General features: G+C 39.9%; 2 protein-coding genes across 6 annotated transcripts in view; one reads left to right on the plus strand and one right to left on the minus strand.

The window, feature by feature from the left end:
• The window catches only part of MYPN (myopalladin), an 85,419-nt gene extending 76,398 nt beyond the window's left edge, over window positions 1-9,021 (minus strand). The window contains exons 1-2 of the mRNA XM_087932082.1: window positions 8,962-9,021; window positions 7,251-7,308 (exon numbers count right to left, since the gene is read on the minus strand). The gene's annotated coding sequence lies outside the window, so the exon portion shown is untranslated. The remainder of the gene's footprint in view (window positions 1-7,250; window positions 7,309-8,961) is intronic.
• A 7,489-nt stretch (window positions 9,022-16,510) lies between these two features.
• Window positions 16,511-18,534, plus strand: part of HERC4 (HECT and RLD domain containing E3 ubiquitin protein ligase 4) — a 41,791-nt gene continuing 39,767 nt past the window's right edge. For 2 of the 5 annotated variants that reach the window (XM_087932088.1, XM_087932089.1), the window contains exon 1: window positions 16,511-16,942. The gene's annotated coding sequence lies outside the window, so the exon portion shown is untranslated. Of the gene's footprint in view, window positions 16,943-17,507; window positions 17,723-18,534 lie in introns of those variants that run through there. The other 3 variants (XM_087932087.1, XM_087932086.1, XM_087932090.1) reach the window with 3 other exon arrangements.

The raw sequence follows: 18,534 nt of genomic DNA on the forward strand, positions 1-18,534 counted from the left end.
CCACTTTGAACCATTGGGGGTGGGAACATGGGAATAACTTTGTATATGTGATTTTCACGCCTTTTGCCTCAGATCTTGTATTCGTCTCATGCTACCTACTGTTTCAAATTTTCAGTAAAAGTCCTTTTCTCTATAACAATGGAATCTAAAGTTTTCTTTCTTGGATTTTGAATGGACCCTCACCTGACAGGTGATTTGGACCAAAATACATAAAGAGGTAAAGGTAAAGGTTCCCCTCGCACATTTGTGCTAGTTGTTTCTGGCTCTAGAGGGTGCTCATCTCAGTTACAAAGCCGAAGAGCCAGCACTGTCCAAAGACGTCTCCATGGTCATGTGGCGGCATAACTAAACACCGAAGGTGCACGGAAGACATTACAAAGAGGGGGACTAAAGCATTATTGATGCCCAGAATAACAAGATAACTTTAGGAAGCACCTGAGGCAGATGCCTCCCTAACTCCATAATTATAAGAAGGCAGAGGAAATATAACTCATCAGACTTGCAAAATTTTGTTATTCTAGCCTATTTCAATAAAAGTAGTTTAAACAGCCTTATGGAATTGATTTCCTGGTCTGGTCTACCTCCCTTCTGTCTCTGTCATTTTATCAACATGCCTCAGATTTCTTGAGGTTTCCCAACTACTTTGATTAATATTTTGAGAACAGCCAGCAGCAGCCAGGTGCAGCCAAGTGCGGTTGGGCACATTCCTGGTGCAGATTTACTGCAAATGTTGGGGATTTCAGACTGATTAACCTCTGTAATCTCACCAGATAAATTAAGCCATTTTTCTAATATATATACATGCATGCAATACATGCATATATAAGCTCATGTTGCGTTAGAAGCAATTTAACTGACAAAGTAGTACTAGTTAAACCAGTTTTGGAGGTAGGAGAGCTTAGTAGTTATGCTATTGATTTCCTCGTTAATCTAGTACTGGAGGCCTGGTGCTCTAACCTTGATCCAGTGAAGGCCTGGTTAGTGAAGGTCAGTTGTTTTAATATTTATTGATTTAATAAAGACTCTCAGGTTGAACTATGCTTTAAATTGTTTCATAAAAGCATAAACTGGGATATTCAATTAATTTTAAGGCTTGGCAGGACAATGGCAGGCTGGCTGGCTGGGGAATTCTGGGAGTCGATGTCCACAAGTCTTAAAGTTGCCAAGCTTGGACAACCCTGGCTTAAACAGAAGCTTTTTGCAAAGATTCAGCAAGACAATAAACTTTAGATAAATGAAAGCTTGCCAGCAGAAGCTAAACCACAGTTAAGAATCACCTTTGATGCTTGCTAGAAACTAATGCACACCCCCTACAGAAGTCTACCAACGTTTTGCTTTGTAATGAATACCACAACCTATATCAATTCTTGTGTTGATGTGCCTCCCCAGAATCTATTGTTCTGGTTTGGGTTGTTGTTGTTGCTTCTACTCTTTCTTCGTGCTGTACTAAGATTGTCAGACATGGTCCTTGATTGATGTCCAGATTGGATCTATAATTGTGTGTTCAAAATCCTGTCCCTTTTTATGTGCAACATGCATGTTTAAAAGAGGCTGGGTTTCAGTTGCATGGTTGTGGACTCAATTTTAGTTTTTTTGACATACACACACCATAGAAACTCCTGGTTGGTGTTACTGAGGGCAAGCAAAACTAATTCAGAAGGAAGAAAAACTCTTTTAGCACAGCAATATCTTAAAGCCTGAACTGATGATTCTGCTAGGGTTCACCACCAGATGGTGGTCCAAGGCTCCTTAGCCTAAAAGTGTCCCCTAAAGTGGTTCCCGAAATCAGGTCTACATGTAACTTTCTTTTCTTTGTTTTTCCTTTCTTCCTCTTTTCTTCCCAGAAGTTCTTCAAAGAAATGATCATGTTGTGACAGGCTGTTGCTCCGTAGCAATAGTAACCCTTTAAAAGATGCATACTTCTTTCATGGAGTAAGACTGGAAAGTATATGTACCAGCTTGTACAGTTAAGAAAGACTCCTCTTTGTGCATTTGAATTAGCTTCATGGATCAAATTGATTTCCTAATGTCTAAAGTATGGGCTGACTCACAGTCATTGGGCAAAACAAGGTAAGTCACAACATTTAAATATAGTCTCCTGTGATAAAGTGTGTGTTAATGCAAACATTTTAAGACTAGTTAGCACATTAGTTCTCTGGGGGAAAAAAAGAGTAAGTGTGAAGCTATGAAAGTTCCTTTCCTCCCACTAAGGCGTGCCTAATTTCTTTCATCCAACAAGGAAGAACATTAGAGTAAACTGAACTCCAGAATCTTAGAATGAATCAAGGAAACAAACAAAAAGATTTGGGGTAAGTCTTTGCAATTTTTATGATGCTGTCAGAATTCTTTTTTTGTAAATACTTAACATTATTATAACATAAATATTAACATATAATATTAACATAAATATTTTGTAAATATTTAACATTATTTACCATTTTCCATTAATAGAAAAAATATTGCTTTGAAAATGTAGATCCGCTGTTTGATCAAGGGTTTTTTTGTGTATGAAAATTAGTAATAATTTGAGAATAGTGCAAAAGAAAACAGAAGATACTAAGATTGTGTGAAGGAAAGCAAAAAAACCCTAGCTTGGAAGGATAAGATAGATAGATAGATAGATAGATAGATAGATAGATAGATAGATAGATAGATAGATAGATAGATAACCTTTATTGTCATTTTTAGTTGAACAAAAGTACTATATATGCAGTAAACTTCTCACTATTAGGTTCAAATTCATCATTGTTCTATGTTGATTATGGACATTATTTTATGAATGTAAGCTATTCTGAGAAATTATTTTTGAATATTTAGCATAACATTTACATACTCTTCTTTGGGGTTGGGTGGGGAAATTGTTGAGTTTGTTATTTTAAACTGGAAGATGTTCAACTATTTCCATTGTAGTATTTGTATTACAAGAAAAAATAGGAAGTATTTTAGTTTGTTAGCCTGCCAGTTTTGAGCTCATACAATGTCTTTCTATTATTAGCTACCCATGGTGACAGTTGCATGCATTCACATCTTTCATGTGACTGAATACTTCTTTTGATTTCTTTTATAAAAGCACCACGTGGTGGCCAATAATTCTTTTGTTCAGATTACTTCTTCTTACATTAAAATCTGTTGGGAGGAGTTTAGAAAGAAAAGGCACTGCATGTGAAAGATACAGCAGAAGTTTCCCTTTGTATGTTTCATTGGGAAAAATGCAGCACTAATGAACTTAATAAAGAAAACCTCTGATTTTTCTTCATTGCTATTGTCTTCTACTGTTGTGCATTATTAGAATCCGAGATTATTGTTAGCTAACTCAAACAGGGATGCATCCTTACAAAGGATATGCCTTCTCCAATCATGAGCTCTCCAGACATGGGGATTACAAATCCCAGGATATCCGGAAAATATTAATTTGGGACCAATTGGAATATATGGTGCTAAATAGTTAAAGAAAGGCTTTTTATTCATTTCAAGAATAGACCACCAGCTGATGCTTTAGATTCATCTAAGCTTTATGGCATACATGCTGATGCCCCCATGAATACAAAAAAGGTCAATTTGCATCTAAAACTATAATGAAAATGAAAGCACTGAACCTTTACCTGTGCGGTTAGTTGAAGGAAACCAGAGGATGGTGGAAAAAGACCCTACTTCCACTTCCCCATCCCTAATCCATATTTTCTAAAAGACCACCAAAATAAAGTTGCAAGACTCAATTCTAGGAAAAGTTGTGAAATTGTTTATGATTCACTTAGAATTCTTAGGAGTATTCTTAGCTCTTAAATCTCTACCATTGGCTTCTGCAGGACGCAGAAACATCGCAGCATTGGTCAATAATTTTGCCATATGCCCTTTCATAATTCTTTCAGCGTAAGATTTCTGCTGAACATTATGGCCTAAGAAACAGCCTAGCATGTTTTTCAACACTGATACCCCAATTAAATATATTCTTCTTGTGCACGGATCTTTGCCTTAGAAACCCATCCCACTCATAGTTTAACTTCTTATAAAATAATGCTTTTCAGAAGAAAGCATGAAATTGCCTTGCTACCAGGAATATTAATAAGAAAGGCTATTGTGAAATTTCTTATTTCTTATTAATATACAACTGACAAACCATACTCAGCGAGTAGTCCTTAACGATACTACATCTACATGGAGGGAAGTAAGTAGTGGGGTTCCACAGAATTCCATCTTAGGCCCAGTACTCTTCAACATCTTCATAAATGACTTAGATCAGGGAATAGGAGGGGAACATATCAAATTTGCAGGTGATGCTAAGATGGCAGGAAGAGCCAGCATCCCAGATGATAGGCTCAAGATCCAGATGGATTTTGAAAAACTTGAACATTGGGCCCTAAATAACAAAATGAAATTCAATGTAGAGAAAAATAAAGTCTTACACTTAGGCAAGAAAAACCAAAAGTACACATATAGATTGGGAAAAACCAGGAGTGAGAGGGATCTTAGAGTCTTAGTGGACAACCAATTAAATATGAGCCAACAGTGTGCAGTGGCAGCCAAAAAAGCCAATGCAATTCTAAGTTGTATTGACACTAATCCACTCTATAAAGCCTTAGTAAGACCACACCTAGAATACTTCATCCAGCTTCAGTCATCATACTATAAAAAAGATGTTGAGACTCTAGAAAGAGTGCAGAGAAGAGCAATAAAGATAATTAGGGGACTGAAGGCTAAAGCATATGAAGAACGGTTACAGGAACTGGGCATGGCTAGTCTAGTGAAGAGAAGGACCAGGGGAGACATGATAGCAGTGTTCCAATACTTGAGGAAAAGTCACAGGGAGGAGGGTTGGGTCAACCTATTTTCCAAAGCACCTGAAGGACAAATAAAGAATAATGAATGGAAACTGATTAAGGAAAGATTCAGTCTAAAAATAAGGAGAAATGTTCTGACAATGAGAGCAATCAACCAATGAAACAGCTTGCCTTCAGAAATTGTGGGAGCTTTATCACTGGAAGCTTTCAAGAAGAGATTGGACTGTCATCTGTCAGAAATGGTGCAGGGTCTCCTGCTTGGGCTGGGGGTTGAGCTAGAATGACCTACAAGGTCCCTTCCAGCTCTTTTACTCTGTTCTGTTCTGTTTCTGAAATACCAATGCATTTTAAGATGTAGATGCTGTAACTGATAGTGTTTTGATAGTTGCCAAAAGTATCCTCTTTTTCTAAGTTCCCAAGCAATTTTCATGGTCAGCTCAGGCTGTCTATTTGATAGCGCTGTTTTTGTGATACAAAAATGTTTATGTTATTCAGACCTTTACACCTGAGCTTAGGAACATCTTCTATTTACATGCCTGACACTTTTGAGCATATGATACCTTTATATTGATAATTTATAATATATCTCAGACATATTTCTTTGTGCATATAAATCCCTATGAAGTGTCTAGGCCAGATAATCCAACACATTTTTGTATTACATGAAGGCAGACCTGTGATTTTAAAATATGAGAGAAGATCCAAACCCATTTCAGGAAACAGATTCAGATTAGGTATCCCTCCCATGCTTTCAAAAGTATGCAGATCAAAAATGCACGAATGCTTTTTTAATGGGTGATTCGGTGTCCTGGAGATTTCAAGATTTTCGGTTATGGATATTGGTGGGGAACTAATGGTGTGGAATACTCATGAGGTCCAACATAAGTGACTTGTAACCCATCTTTCTTCTTATAATGCTATTACCCTCCCCTTCCAAATTGTCCTGATCCAACATCTTTCTTCACTAATAGGCTCACACTCTTGATGGGCTACCACATCATTATTTGATAGGCTATTTGAACTGTGGTTGAGTCAACTGTGGTCGAGTCAACAAAGGAATCTGTTCCCCCAACATAATTGTGCTCTCAAAAGCCCATCAAAACAATGATGCGTGTTTCAGAATATCAGTTGGAAGATTTGGGCAAATTGAATTCTGAAAACACAGAAGTGGAGAATGGAACTATTGCACATGTACTTTCTTGTCTACTGTTCATTTGTTTAGAAACAATTGCCAGCCAAAAATTTGAGATTTTGTTTTTAGGCAAGGAATATTCAAAGAAAATGAATATCTGCTCTTCCACTTAAGTAAGCTGAGGATAGGCAGGTAACTAGGGACTGAAATACAACAGAAATCCCATTTCTCCGATGAGGATGAAGGCAGGCGGGCATGCTGGTCTCCAAGCTTTTGGTTGTGTTTGAAGCAATGTGATTTGTAAAGATATAAATGGTTTCTTTCTAGCAAATCAATGTCAATTTTGGTGCTTAAGGGTTGTAGACTTCTTATGCATGCTCAGAGTCCAGGACAAAGTCTAGAAGAGTCCCAAAAGTGTAATTATGCTCAATGTCTCTGTACTGTCAATCCACAATTATAACTGCCCCACTATAAACACGACATTCATCCTATCAAATGAGTACATTTCTTCCTTTTCAATATTTTGAAATGTTTAAAATATTTACTTATGTCTATTTCATTTTCTATTAACTATATTCAAAGCTGCTAATAGCAGAAGCAAAATACCATCACAAAGTCAATAAAATCTCATAACTGAAATCTGGCTAAATGAGACATAGAGATGGTCTCAATTCCAAGATGTCCTTCACGTATGACTATAATGGAGTCTACTGAAAATGGTTGTAAGTTGTGACAGTTTCGGAGTGGGTCACCCATGTGGCCAATCCAATTTTATGACTTTTTTGCAGCAATTATTAAGTGAATGCTACAGTTTTTAAGTGAACTCATTATTCCCTAGGGAACATTCCCCTCCCCCCAAAAGAACTAGAAATAAATGCTGGTTTTCAACAAAAGCATTTAAATCATGGTGACATGACTGCAGGACACTGCAAACAGGCATAAATATGGGCCAGTAGACAGGCACCCAAAATGCAGTCTCATGACTATGTGGGGCAGCTGTTGGAACTTTATAACCAGGTTGTAAGTACTTTTTGAGTGGGGTCTGCCATAACTTCAATTGGTTGCTAAGCAACCATATTGGCCATTGAGGATTACCTTTATATTAGAATCTTGCTGAGAATTCAGATATGGTACTTAGGCTTAGTCACCCAAAAAAACCCTGTGATATGGCCAATCATTCACTCATGGTCCGAAAAATCTCCCTCTGTTATTGTTCAATTCAGATAACCTTAACACAACCCCTGAAAAAATGTGGCATTTTTGTACTGTTGTGTGTTCAAAGGACACTTGCTATTCTGCTACTTCCTTTCAAAGAGGTAGAATGATTTATAAGCACTCACCGGTTTTCCACTGTTGATCAACCAAGAAATAAGATGTTGGATTGGTTAACACTCCGTCCTGGATCTGAGGACACAAAATGCATACAAAAAAGTGAATCCTACTCATTTTGATAATGGTTCTAACTTTATTACGTCAAATATATAAGTGAGCTTCCTAGACTATTAGTTATATTCACATGATGAAAAAACACAATTTTCTATACAATCAGCATTTAGAAACCGAGCAAGGAAATGCTGGTTTCTCGGTGAACTTCAGAATCGTATGATACTCAAATAATATTATGTATGTAGGAAGAACTTGTGAAGTGTTACTTTGGTTGATGATTCTGAGTTATAGGAGATCCTTTCTTTCATTATAGCTTGAAAGCTTTAAAAAGTAAATAATTTAGACTCTCTGCTTTCATTATCTAGCTGTTCAGCTGTTATCCTGTTCCAACTTTTCTGATGCTGGTGCCTCCTACAAGAGCACATTGACAATTGTAGTCTAATAAACCTGGAAGTGTAAAATTAGGGATGGTAGCCCTGCATATCTTTTTATGAATCAATAGTTATCTGATTTTTCCATCTACCTCCATATAAAAATATTTCTTCCTTCTATCAGAGATTTCCTAACCTAACCATCTACTGGAAAGCCACTTGCCCAGAATGGTATAGAGCAGGGGTCTCTAACTTTGGCAACTTTAAGCCTGGCGGATTTCAACTCTCAGAATTTTCTGGGAGTTGAAGACCACCAGGCTTAAAGTTGCCAAGGTTGGAGACCCCTGGTATACAGTCTCCAGCCTGAGCAGAGGGTTGGACTTCCAGGGTCCCTTCCAACCCTATTATTCTACAATGTATCTGGGGGAAACAAATAAAAAAGTTATCTGTAGAAAACAAAGGGCAAGTTCTAGGTTTTACATAACTGAGCATCTGTACAAACAGTGACATTTGAGAAATTGCTGGTCTTTAAGGAAACTGATTGCATGCAAAGAGTTTTCCAAATTACCTGAAATTCTGCATAGACGCCCTACTCGAGACAGGGAACAAGCATGACATACATCTAAATTTATCAAATGACAGCAGCACCCATTACAACAAAGATCCATTCCATGTCTCTATTGCTGCTGTTAAAAGACCACGGGCAGGAAAAAATTAGATTTCCAGCCTGATGCCCACTAAATATGCAGAATTACTCTGTGGATCATCTCCAAACAATGACAGCGTTGGCCAGGAATAATTGACTCATATTGCAGCCCAACCCAATTTGTTTGAAGGGGACCAGGTTGAGGGGAGCAGAATTAAAAGTAAGAAAAGAAATGTGAGGATAGAGTTGAGGATACTCAATTAATCATTAAGCTGTCCATCAAATAAATGTAGCCTTAAATGACTGGCTACCTAAACCAACTTCATTTTTCTGTCTTTGTTTTTAGATGAAATTATTTCCTTCTTTTCGTATTACGTGTTCTTGCCCATCATGGGCACAACACTGTTGGGTTCGGGCCACTCTCTCGCTTGTCTGGCCATTACAGCAAACCTACCATTCTCCCTCCCCTTTTGTTGGGAAGCCTCGTTACCTTTCCTCAGCCTTCCCTACCGATTCCCAGCCCAAAAGACCCTCTCCCCACCTTTCTGCTTTCACTAGAAGAGCTTCCCTTTCCTCCTTCCCAGATCACACCACCTGACACCTAAATGGTAAATTCTGGAAATCTGTAGAGAAGCCAGCTGAGCTCACCGTGAAGTGGCGGGATCTGCTTGCGCTTCGAGCCTCTTTCCTCCAGGCTACCTCTTTGCAATTCTTCTCAGCATGCAGTCTTGACAAACTAGTAAGGAAGCTAATTTTAGGTTACTTCATCACAGGGCCGTGAAAAGATAAGGTGTCCTTTCCAAACCAGTAGGGTTGGCACTGCTGTTTTTCAGAAGACCTGGGGCCCCACCTTGCTTTGCCATTGGGCGGCGCTTGGTAGTTCGTAGGAATACACCTAAACTAGTATACAGTAGTCGTCATCTGCTCTAGAGGGAAATGGTCAGGAAATAAGGGAACTTCTTTGGTCCTTATAGAGAGACTTCATGCCCAGTGTTAATATTCTTACTTTCATAATTAGATGGCCATAGTTTGATCCTCTATCAAGGGTGTCCTCACAATATGGTCAAAGATTCAAGATGGAGAGACCACGATGATGGGATTGTGACCAGCATATTGTCTCATTGATCAACCCCCCACCCCCAGATGGTTCTGATATGGTCTTATATGCACTACAGGAAGTCCTTGACTTACAATCGTTAGTGACCATTCAAAGTTACAACGGCACTGAAAAAAAAGTGACTTCACTCTGTTTTTCACACTGGCAGCATCCCTGTGGTCACGCGATCAAAATCTGGACACTTGGCAACTGGGTCGATTTATGACAGTTGCCGTATCCCGGGTCATACGATCCCCTTTTGTGACCTTCTGATAAGCAATTTGAATAGGGAAGCCAGATTCACTTGTAACCATTAGTGACCATGTTACTAACTTAGCAGCTATTGTGATTCACTTAACGACTGTGGCAAGAAAGTCCATAAAACGGGGCAAAACTCACTTAGCAACTGCCTTGCTTAACAACATAAATTTTGGGCTCAATTATGGTTGTAAGTTGAGGACTACCTGTATAAACCAGGCCTGTGCTCTTATAGGATGTATAGTGTACTTATTTGTCAAATTTCCAAATTGTCCAAATCAGTTTCACAAGATTAAAAGACAACAATATGAATAAAACAAAAGATTATATAATAGTATGACAAGGGTAGGAAGGAAACAAAAAAACCAGAAACTATCCTTGCAACACTCCACCTAAAAGGAACATGCCCAAACAACCTCAGCTAAATCTTGAGGAGAGAACAAACTTTCTGAAGGTAGGCAAGAGGGTAGGGGAAGAATCTGGATCCAGGGACCAGTGCAGTAACAGTAGCACCTCTATGACCAAAATAAGCAAACAACAGCAACATATGCATATACATCAGGCATGGGGAAAAATCCATCTAAAATCTTTACAACTCCAAAATGATTTATTTAGAAATACATGCATTGCATATACATTTGCTTATAAAAATCATGTTTAGCACCTTGCATTCAAAAATATAGTTATTTTTATAATAATTATAGGCTTTTCAGCACGAGGCAGCAATAGGCAACTTCACCTGGCTTTCAAAGTTAAGCAAAACTGGACTTGATTAGTATTTGGATGACAGACCTCTAGGGCAGGTTTCTCAACCTTAGCAACTTTTAAGATGTGTGGACTTCAACTCCCAGAATTCCTCAGCCATGGAATTCTGGGAGTTGCAGTTCACACATCTTATAGTTGACAAGGTTGAGGGACACTACTCTAAGGCAGGGGTATCAAACTCGTGTTGTCACGGCGTCATCACGTGCCGTATCGTGACTCCCCCCGCTTTGCTAAACCGGGCATGGGTGTGGCCAACAAGTGATGCATCAGGCCCAGTGGCCGCAAGTTTGACAGCCCTGCTCTGGGGAATTCCATGACTGTGAGCCAGTCTGGGAAGGTGAAAAATATCACTGAAGAAATCAGGAATAAATTGTTTTTGTGTACTGCTGCTTGTATTGCTGTAATTCCCAGGAACCAAACTCAAATTGAGGTTTTTCTGACACATTTCTGACATGGAGGAAATAAATCTCTATGGAGATTCTCAGTCATATACCCTTATCCATAGACATTTACCTACTTCCTCCATGTCAGAAAATGTGTCAGAAAAAGTTCAATGGTCATAAGTGTGAAAAACCATAAGTTACTTTTTTCAGTACAGCTGTAACTTCAAACGATCACTAAGTAAACTATTATCTGAGGGAACGTCTCTTGCCGGTCACATCTACCTGACCCATTAGAGCGGGGAGGCAGGGAACGTTGCAATTCCCCTGAGGGAGATACACCTGGTGGGACCCAGAAAGGCCTCCTCCATGGTGGCTCCCTCTCTCTGGAACATCATCCCCCCCCCCCGAGATTAGAATGGCCCCCTCACTAATACTCTTCCGGAAGGCACCGAACACCTGGTGCTGCCAGCTGGTCTGGGGAACCCAGAGCGGGATGCAGCCCATTAAATGGTTCGTGTAATCTGCTGTCATCGGGGCGGGGGGGTTGGAGTTGGGGGTGATTTTTTTTTTTTTCAGATTTTGTTCTATTGTACTTTATTAATTTATTTGGTTTTTTTGTGTTAGTTTTTTATTATTTTTTATTTTAAATATGCTTTTATATTCTGTAAGCCGCCTCGAGTCACCATGGGTGAATAGGTGGCAGTATAAAATCAATAAATAAATAAACAATAAATATTGTATAATGTTTATTTTTAAAAATAAATAAATAAATATTGTAAGTTGAGGATTACCTGTATACCTCTATCAATTTTCACATTAAAACTCAAGAGTTTATGTTTCTGAAATATGATTTTGAGCATTAAATCTGAAAATAAAATTTGAAAGGAAATGGCAAGCAATTTTGTCGGTTACAAAGAATGTTATCACAATGTATTGGTCCGTAAAAAGGTGGAAAAAATTGTGTCCACATCTCCTCTTAGTGATGGAATCTCATTGGGTTACTTAGTAAGTTGCTTCCTTGCAGCCCTACCTATTTCACACTGTTGCTATGCTAAAAATAGAGGAAGGGAAGCTATGTTCACTGCCACGAACCTCTGGACAGAAACATACTCTGAATTATATGAAATAATTGAAATATGCCAATTATAATGCCTAAAAAAAGAAGGCTGGGGCTGAAACTTTGACTTCATGGTGTAAGAAACCATGATGAACAGAATAATACTGTAGATACTTCCTTCTGTGAATATACTGCAACCCTTTATTAAGGAATATTTTCAGCAAGGATCACAGAGGTTGCCAAAGAGGTTTGACATGGAGACAAAAAAGGTTCTTGAGGTGATAGCGGAAGTTAACTATCTAGCTGTTTACAGATTAGGCTACTGCTGCAATAAAATCAACCCTTAAATATGTTCCATCAGTTACAGAATTAAAAACAATAACAGTGAGTATTAAAACAAACTCTTATAAAAACATAGGTGGAAGGCAGGTTAGATCAGAACACTTGCTGCACATATCAATTGCTCATAAGAGAACAACAGAAGGGAGAGGAAATTTCTATCAGAAAAACAGAGTTGGAAGGGACCTTGGAGGTCTTCTAGACCAACCCCCTGCACTAGCAGGAGACCCTATATTATTCTTGTCCAATCTCTTCTTAAAAACCTCCAGTGATGGAGTATCTAAAACTTCTGAAGGCAACCTGTTCTACTGGTTAATTGTTCTCACTATCAGGAAATTTCTCCTTAGTTGTAGGTTGCTTCTCTCTTTGATTAGTTTCCATCCATTGCTTCTTGTCTTGCCTTCTGGTGTTTTGGAAAATAGATTGATCCCCTCTTCTTTGTGGCAGCCTCTCAAATACTGGAACACTGCTCTCCTGTCATCCCTAGTTCTTCTTTTCCCTAGACTAGCTATACCTAATTCCTGCAACCGTTCTTTACATGTTTTTAGCCCCCACTCTCCTAATTATCTTTTTTGCTCTTCTCTGCAGTTTCCAGACTCTCAATGCCTTTTTTATAGTGCAGTGATCAAAATTGAATGCAGGATTCCAAGTGTGGTCTTACCAAGTCCTCATAACGCAGTACTAACACTTTTATCCCTCTGTTAATGCAGCCTAAAACATTGGCTTTTTTGGCAACTGCAGTATATTGCTGGCTCTTATTTAAGTGATTGTCCACTAGGACTCCAAGATCCCTCCCGCTGTTACTACTATTGAGCCAAGTTTCACCTAATCTATACCTGTCAACTCTGGCAAGATCCATCTGAATCTTGAGCCTATATTCTGGAGTATTGGCTATTTCTGCCAGCTTGGTGTTATCTGCACACTTGATGAGTTCCCCTTCTATTCCCTCATCTGTTTATGAAGATATAGAATAGAATAGAATAGAATAGAATAGAATAGAATAGAATAGAATAGAATAGAATACTTTATTGGCCAAGTGTGATTGGACACACAAGGAATTTGTCTTGGTGTAAATACTCTCAGTATACATAAAGAAAAGGTACATCCGTTAAGAATCAAGAATCATAACGTACAACATTTAATGAGAATCATAGGGTACAATCAACAATCAAATCATACTAGGAAACAGTCAATATAAATCGTAAGGATACAAGCAACAAAGTTACAGTCCTACAATCACAAGTGGGAGGGGATGGGTGATAAGGAGTGATGAGAAGATTAACAGTAATAGTAGTGTACACTTTATAAATAGTTGAACAGTGTTGAAGGAATTATTTGTTTAGCAGAGTGATGGCTTTTGGGAAAAAAACTGTTGTGTCGAGTTGTTCTGGTATGCAGTGCTCTATAGAGTCGTTTTGAGGGAAGGAGTTGAAACAGTTTATGTCCAGGATGTGAGGGATCTGTAAATATTTTCAGTCCTCTTTTTGACTCGTGCAGTATACAGGTCCTCAATTGAAGAGTACTGGGCCTAAAACAGAACCTTGGGATACCTAACTGCTTACTTCCCTCCATGTAGATAGTAGTTCCCTTAAGGACTACACGTTGAATGCTGATTTGTCAGCCAGTTAAAATCCATCAAATTTTGATGCTGTTTATCCCACATTTTTCTAGTTTAATAGTTATAATCTACTTTGTCAAACGCCTTACTGAAATCCAAGTATACTATGTCTCCTGCATTTTGCTGGTCCACTAATTTAGTCACATTATCAAAGAATGAAATAAGATTTGTTTGGCATCATCTATTTTTGATATATTTATCTTCTGATTATAACTTTGTTTGCTTCTAGGTGTTTGCAGATCTTTTCCAGCATTTTCCAAGGTATTGATGTCAGACTGATTGGTCTGTAGTTGCCTGGATCAGTTCCCCCACTCCCACCATATGTGAGACGGGAACCATATCAGTTCTTTTCCAGTCCTCTGGTAGTTGCCCAGTGTTCCAGGATCTTTGAAAGATATGAGTCAATAGTTCCGCGATCACGTCTGCCACCTCCTTCAGAACCCTGGGATGTAATCCATCAAGTCCTGGTGATCTGAACTCATCTAGAGTAGGCAGGTGTTCTCCTACCATACCCTTTTCTATTTTAATTTGAATTCCTAATCTTCCATGGGTCTGTTTTTGGTAGGTTGAACTATTTTTGTGTGTGTATCCGTGTGAAGACAGATGCAAAGAAAGAATTAAGCAGCTCTGCTTTCTCCCTGCTGCCTGTCAACTCCTTGCCATCTTCCCCCATTAGTGAACTGATTGGTTCTTTTTTTTAAATCTTTTATAGGTTGAAAGAAACTTTTATTATTATTTTTTTAACATTTGTTGCAAGTCTTACTTCATTCTGAGCCTGACTTCATCTTTGCAGATTTGGGCTATATACTGCCTATATTTGGGAATAAGAATATGTAACATTTTACTCCATGTAATCCTCGGTTTACAGCAGTTCATTTAGTGATGGTTCAAAGTTACAGTAACACTGAAAAAAGTGCCATGATCATTTTTCACACTTGCAATTATTGCAGCATCCCTATGGTCACATGAACAAAATTCAGACGCTTGGCAAATGACTCATATTTATGACAGTTGCAGTGTCCTGGAGCCATGTGATCATTGTTTGTAACCTTCTGATGAGAAAAGTCAATGGAGAGGTCAGATTCATTTAACAACCATGTTAGTAACTTAAGAACTGCAGTGATTCGCTTAACAACTGTGGCAAGAAAAGTTGTATTAAGCCAGGGAAAGAACTCAATTGGCAAATGGTATTAAGTGCATTGACTTTTACCCAAATATGTTCCCTGATGCACAGTTAAAAAAGAGGAGACTTTAGGATGCTTTATGCTGGTCCTAATGATTCCCACCCAGTTTAAGAGAACTGAAGATTACGGTCATACTTCAATAAGAAGCAAAGTTGTTCTTACTATTATGATGCCCTCTGGTGAGCTCCCATATCCAATACACAGGAGTAGGATTACAACAGATAGGTTGATCATTAGAAGGGAACATCTCCTCAAAATCAGGCTTTTAGCTTATAACTTATGCTTGCAAAATAGTTTCCATCTAATGCAGGGGTGTCAAACTTGCGTCGTCACAGCATCGTTACATGACGTATCAGGAGTTTTTTCCCCTTGGCTAAACTGCATGGGAACATGGCCAGCACATGATGCATCTGGCCCATGAGCCGCTACTTTGACACCCCTGATCATTTTTCAAACTTGGCCACCTTAAATTGGCTGCCTGGAGAATTCTGGGAGTTGAAGCCCACACAGCTTAGATGGCCAAATTTGAGAAACACTTTAACTACACATCATTATGTTGAGATGTCTATCATTTGCTTGCAATCACCCTGGAATCAATCATATCTCCTTCAAAATGAGATTGACTTCCAAATGAACTTTTAATCCTATGCAGGATCCTAGAAGAATGAAATAAAAAAAAATTGTTCCAAAAATTCATTTTGTTTTATATAGCATATAAAAAATTCCAATTTCAATCAAACAGTGCATTGTCCAGGTACAATGTTTTTAGGTTATAATAAAGATGTTTACAACAATATTCATATTATATTGATGTTAATTATAGTAGTACCAATAATATTATTTACTTAACTAATCCAATATGCCTTTCTTAAATCACTGATCCTATCCAACTATTTCCCTGCATCTATAGCTCCTGTTTTTTTCAGCTAGCCATTGATAAAATAAATCCCAACGCAAAAAGTATTCAGTTTTTTCCTTCTTTTCGATTATAAATATTAGAATGTGCAGAAATGGATAGGCTAACACTTGTAGTTCTTAAATAAACAAATTAATATTTATTTACTTAATTTATATTGCTGCCTATTCACCCATGGCGACTCGAGACGGCTTACACAATGTAAAATCAGATTTAAAATAAAAAATAACTTATTTAATAAAATAAATGAATGAATCCTAACTGCGACACTACCATCATTGGTTGAGTTTTGTGTGCCAATGTCTCCTGAAGAATTCCTCATGTTCAACTCCAGTGGGAAACTTGTGAGTGCCAGGCCAAATTTGCTCAGCAGTCCGTCCCAAGCGAGGCCACAGAACCGCTTGGAGGCCCGGGGCTTCCTTGCACAAGCCACCTCCGTAGTGGGCCGAGACCAGGGAACCGCATTACAGCTCGTACCCACTGGGACAATCCGGTAAAATCCAGCGCATGGCCACGAACCGGATAAAGACTAGAGGGCAGCGAAGAACCACCTGCCTGCCTGCTTCCCTGGAGTGGCCTCAGGGGGGATTCGCAGGGCAGCCCGGTTAGGCGCTCGCCGGCCCCGCAGCAGAGCCAGGCCGGCTTGGGGCTCGCAGGTGCTGCTCCGGCCCTCAGCGGAACCCGGCCAGCGCCCGAGATCCATGCCGAGCGGGCCCCGCGGCCAAAGTCGGCGAGGATTGCCCCAGCAGAAGCGGGAGGAAACGTTGCCCCGTGCCGCCCTCCGCCGCCTCTCCCTCAGGCGAACTAGGAAGGCCGGCCTACCCCGTGCAGCGCCTCCCGTCCTATCGGGGCCCTCCGCGAACTGGAAAGGGCGCTTGCGCGTTACACGCGCCAAGCCGGCGCTTCTGGGCCTTTTTCCCGCCCTCTCACCCTGTCGCGTTTGTAAGCCCGGCCGGCCGGCAAGCCTCGCCGCGGTCCACTCCCGAGAAAGGGAGGGACGCGTAGCAACCACGGTGAGTCCAGCCCTGGCGGGGTGTTTCCCGGCGCGGAGAGGAGAGGAGGCCGCGGGCTGCGAGGGAAGGCGCGGGTGGAGCCGTGTCTGGCCGGAGAGGAGGTTTGGGAGGACGGCTCGGCGGGGCGTCTCTCCTCCTTCTAGGGCGCTCGGAGGGGCAATCCGGGGGAGAGAGAGAGCTCATCGCCGGCTGCTCCCCTTCTTTCCGCCCCGGCGGCGAGGCCTTCTGGGCAGAGGACAGGCCGAGCCAGGACTTCAGGCAGCTCGACTTCTTTCCCTCTTTTATTTAAGGGAAGGGAAGGACCCCTTTCCTAAAATTTTGCAGGCCCCGTTGGACCCGCAGATCGCGGATATAGCAGTACTGTGGGCGAAGAAGGGAGCCAGAAAAGGGTAAAGCTCGGCTCCCCGCTCCCTCCAGTTAAAATTAGAGGAGAAAGCTGTGGGTTACTCCTAGCCATGTTATTAAGGGTACCCTATTAAGGGCAGCCTCCAAATGGCTGGAGAAGGCGAAGGGGGACGTAGGCTCATCGCGTTTATCTTGTTGGACATGTTTCCCCCCCCCACAGGCTTCTGTTTGGCTACTGGGAAGCGTTGGGATGGACGCGCCTTTCCTTTCATTGGAAACTGTCCTGCTTGTGATTGTCTTCCTCCCAATGGGCCAAAAATCCAGGCTGCTTTATTTATGGGCAAATGCCTGCAATGCTTTTCGTTTTCCTTCCACAAGTAAAATGGCTGCAGAGGGTTCTTTGGGGGAATGAAAAGTGAAAGCTGAAGAAAAAGGGTAAAATACCATTGAGGGGGCGGCAGAATCCCATAGTGATGTGAAAGGCTGTTGTTTGATAAATCATGTTAGCCCAACTTTTTGATTTAGAAGTAGGTCACAATTGCTTTTAGCAAAGGTTGTTTTTAAGTAAGGGAACATTCAGTTGCAGTTCAATCTTTGCTTCTCTTGTATTTTCATTAGTCTCAGCTACAGCACCTGAAACTTTTGCTTGGGACCTGGGTTGTGAAATATAAGAAAGGTGTTGTCTAATATTTCTTCTGGCACTGGCATTCTTCCAAAGTATACAGAAGTGTTTTGTATATCATATTACTTCAGGTTATTCCCATCCCCGAGTCCCATTATGCTTGAAAACGTACTTGCACAAAAGTGTGTATAGTTGTATAATCTCAGATTTCACTAATCTAATGCTCTTTTTATGACAGACCTTCCCATTAATATGTAATAATTGAAATCACAGAAATATCCCATCAAAGTATTTCTCCTTTTTCTTTCTACACAGGTGTTTAATATATTAAGTATTAGTATATTGTTCAGAATGGCTCTTTAATTCTCAGCTACCAACATTAAGTTAAAACAGAAATGAGTTTGGGATAGGGATAGGGTTGGGGCCTGTAAATTCAGATAGGAAGATCAATTGTGCTCTAGGTCTTTACTATTCTTCGTATTCACTGTTTAATTCCAGAACGTAGAATTCAATTCAAAATAAAATTATATATATCTATAACTATATATCTGTATGTATGTATGGTATTCAGCTTTGTTCGGGTATTTTCCCATGTCATTATAGTTGTGCTTTTAAACTATAATGA

Source organism: Pseudonaja textilis, chromosome 4, assembly GCF_049901715.1.
Source record: "Pseudonaja textilis isolate UNSWEBS1 chromosome 4, rPseTex1.2, whole genome shotgun sequence".
NCBI classification, from domain to species: Eukaryota; Metazoa; Chordata; class Lepidosauria; order Squamata; family Elapidae; genus Pseudonaja; species Pseudonaja textilis.